This window comes from Arachis ipaensis, chromosome B02 (genome assembly GCF_000816755.2).
Source record: "Arachis ipaensis cultivar K30076 chromosome B02, Araip1.1, whole genome shotgun sequence".
Lineage (NCBI taxonomy): Eukaryota > Viridiplantae > Streptophyta > Magnoliopsida > Fabales > Fabaceae > Arachis > Arachis ipaensis.
Window position 1 is genome coordinate 1,019,508 of NC_029786.2, and position 4,282 is coordinate 1,023,789.

Below are 4,282 nucleotides of genomic sequence, written 5' to 3' on the forward strand. Positions count from 1 at the left end.
CAAAACTCAAAAAGAAAAATATATATTTAATGACTTCATTTAACTTACAAGTTAACTGTGTTATAATTTCACGACCCGATTTATTTTGGTAGATCTAAATGGGTCATCTCAACGGGTTTTGCCTATTCTAACAACACTATATATAGAGTGTCTCTAGCACGCTATTTTCATATTGTTTACACATTATTCATGCATGTCATTTGTGCTTGAGCTCCTTTTGAATCGACTTTCCATAATATCATGGCTAACAAAGTGAATGAACATGATCAAACAGTGAATTTGATTGAGAAGTGCCAAGTTGGTCCTCCACCAGGGTCAGTTCCTTCTCCAAACTCTATTCCACTTTCTTTCTTTGACCTTCCATGGCTATGTTGTCCTATAACATGTAAACGCATTTTCTTCTATGACTTTCCTTACCCCAAAACACAGTTCGTCGAAAAAGTGCTTCCAAATCTCAAACACTCCCTTTCTCTTACACTCAAACACTTTTTTCCTTTCTCTTCCAACATAATTTTCCCTCCAAAGCCACAAACCCCTCACATCCTTTACTTAGAAGGTGACACTTTAACTTTTACTGTTGTTGAATCCACAACAACAAATCTCAACAACCTCGTATCTCACACACCAAGAGATGTCACGTGCTTGGACCCTTTTATTCCCATTTTGCCCTCACCACATGTTTTAGAAGATGGCACCTTGTTCATCACTCCTATGGCCATTCAAGTCACTCTCCTTCCAAATTCTCTTTATTGTTGCTGAGTCCACAACAAATTTCAACAACCTCATATCTCATGCACCAAAAGATGCCACGATCTTGGATCCTTTTGTTCCTACTTTGCCCTCACCACGTGCCTTACAAGATGGTACCCTGTTGATCTCTCCTGTGGCTATCCAAGTCACTGTCCTTCCAAATTCTGGTTTCACTATATGCGTGACTTTTAGCCATATGGTTGGTGATGGAAGAGCCTTTCATAACTTTCTCAAGTTTTGGTCTTCACTTTGTATGTCAAAAAGGGTTACGTCTTCTTTCGACGAGAGCTTACTTTCTTTCCCGATCCTTGCTAGGGACAAAATTGAAGATCCAAATAAGCTTAAGCCTAATTTCTTAGAAGAAATGTGGAATATGTCCTTAAATAGCATAGCTTGGATGGACTCTGTTATTCCATATAATGCTACGAATGACATGGTGAGACAAACTACTGTGTTGAGGCCTGAGCATATTGAGAATTTGAAGAAATTAGTGTCTATGAAGTGCCAAAGCCTTGGTGAAGGGACATCATTACACGTGTCAACGTTTGTGGTGACATGCTCTTTGATTTGGGTTTCTAATGTTATGTTAGGATTGACCCATGTTGGTGTTGAAGAATTTCCCAATGAAGATGAAGAGGTATACTTTTTGTTCTTTGCAGATTGTCGTTACCTTAGTGAATTAAAAATACCCTTAACATACTTCGGGAATTGTTTGGCTGGTGCTTTAGTAGCAATTCAGAAGAGCAAGCTAGTGGGACAAAATGGTATTTTTGAGGCAGCTATTGCTATTGGAAGTAAAATTAGAGATGTTCAATCTGAACCCTACGAAGGTGTTGAAGGATTGATGTCATTAGCTATGATGAAAAATAATGCAGCAATGACTCAACGTGTGTTGGCTGTTACAGGTTCATCAAAGTTTGGTTCATATGAGACCGACTTTGGGTGGGGAAAACCCAAACTGAATGAATTACTTCATGCAAATTATCCAGGAATATTCTCTCTCTCTCCTTGCAGGGACATAGATGATGGAGTTGAAGTTGGAGTTGCACTGGAAACTGATCGTATTGACAAGTTCAATATCATTTTAAACGAGCTCCTTACAAATACTGCAGATCTTCAAGATTAAAAAGACCTCCATTTACGACTATATAAATTTTAAAATAAATTTGGTTGGATACATTGTTGTCACTTTCACTTTATTCTATTTCCTATGTGGCTATATGTGTGTCATTTTGTGTGTTTTCATTACAATATATATCTATGTAATGTTTTACATTTATAATAAGGGAAGGTATGAGGAGCAAATGGAATATTTATACAATGTGTACAATGGAAGTTTAGAGAGTATTAGAGATATAATCATTGGTGTTACTTTTTCCCATTAGCTGAAACTTTTGGGATGAGTGGTATCATGCATGGTATTAGAGCGCTAGATCTGAAAGGTCAAGAATTCAAGCCTCAGTTTAAGCTTTTGGGAAGGTGTTTATTATCGCTAGTACTCGGATGGTTATTCTAGATAGTATGGGAGATGTTCATTTATAACTCAATAGCCCATTGTACACATTGTACAAATAGTTCATTGTCTCCCTAGCAGGATCCATTATAATAATCATTTTAATTAATGTGAACATGTTATAAATATTGTGTTTTTCTGTAGCGTAAACTAGCTAGGCCCATAAAATTTTTCATAAAAGTGTTTCCGCTACAAATCAACTTATGAATGTTTGGAGAGAATTACAGCCCCTCTGTTGGGTTTTTTTCTCATTTGTGAGGCACAGACCCAACATTTTGATGGTGTCTCTTACACTCATTGTGCCACAACTCTAATAAGATTTTGGGATCTTTTGAGAGTGAGAGAGTGTAGCCACCAAGTGAGAAAGAAAAAGGAAAAACAGAATTTTCGTTTTTTATCAAAAACAGTAAACTTCAAATGACAGTTTCTCATTCGTTCACTATTGGATCGGCTTGAAATTTGAACTACGTGTTTCTCTCATCTTGTTCTTCATTCTGATCGGTGGAGATGTTGATTAGTGGTTCGCAGTGGGAGAAATTGGCTTCACAAAAGAGAAATTAGGTTTCCTGTTTTTACACAGAGTAACAATTTTTGAACGGCAGTTTCTTATTCTTTCACCGTTGGATCGACGTGAAATTTAAACTGTAAAGTTTTCACATCTTGTTCTTCATTCTAAATGGTGGAGAATTTAATTGGAGGTCTACAAAGAGAGAAATTGGCTTCGACAACAGCTCTGGTTTTTGGGTATATTTCATCTTCTTGTTTCTCATTTGTAAGCTTTGGTGATTTGATGTTTTGGCTGGCTATATGCACGTTTTTGTGCTTTTTTTGAGACTCTCTTGTACCTCATTTGATTATAATGGAGCTATTTCATTGTTCTGGACGACCCGTGGTTTTTACCTTTCTAATGCTTTTATTTGTTAATTATTTATGTTGCCAAATTGGCTTATGAACTCTTCATGTTAGATTTGAATTTATGTTTAAATGCAATTTGAGGTATTTCATATTTATGGTTGCTTTCTTCTATTTATGATATAAAAAATTTAGATTTTTCCACTTTTGGCTATGGTTGAGTAATTGGTGACACTTGAGTTGTCAAACTCAGCGGTTGATTGAAAATCGGGAATTGTTGATTGATTTGGATCCCTCTAAAGCTAGTCTTTCCATAGGAGTTGACTAGGACTTGAGGAATCAAGTTGATTAGTCTACTTGACTTTCCTTTATTTAGTAAGGGTTAACTAAGTGGGAGCAATAACAATTCTCATCACACCTGATAAGGATAACTAGGATGGGATTTCCAGTTCTCATACCTTGCTAAGAGCTTTATTAGTTATTATTTTATTTCTTGCAATTTACTTTCCTTGTTCCCTATTTCAAAAACCCCAAAAATATACATTTTTTTCATAACCAATAATAAATACACCTCCCTGCAATTCCTTGAGAAGACGATCCGAGGTTTAAATACTTCGGTTATTAATTTTATTAAGGGTTTATTACTTGTGACAACCAAAACTTTTGTACGAAAGGATTCTCTATTAGTTTAGAAGCTATACTTAAAACGTGATTATTTTTATAAAAATTCTTTACCGACATAAAATCCAATCGTCAAGGCTTTAGCAATTCTGGGTGCCGCTGATTATGTTGCTGGGTGCCGCACGGCTATTGGGTTCTGCGGTTCTGCCTCGTGGAGTTCAGGCCTTCGGGGTTCTGCAGTTCAGTCTTGATCTCTTGGACTCTTCACTCTTGTGGTCTTGCTCTTGTCTCTTGGTACAGTACATACATAATACATTCATGAATTATTGTTATTTGTTAATTGGTTTTTGGTTAATTGTCTCTTGGAGTCTTGAGTTCTGCAATTCAGTTCTATTTATATAATTGCTTTTGGTTTTCTTAATCTGGTTGTTAATTGTTTTGTGTATTGACATATTTTGAGTTAGAAATTTAGGATATTATTAGTTATTTAGTTCATTAGTTGTTGCTGATGGAATTTAGAAATCAATTTAAATGACACATGTTTGC

The 4,282-nt window shown here is 35.9% G+C and overlaps 1 pseudogene; it reads left to right on the forward strand.

Annotated features, from left to right (window-relative positions):
• On the forward strand, positions 198-2,146 carry LOC107626545 (annotated as a pseudogene).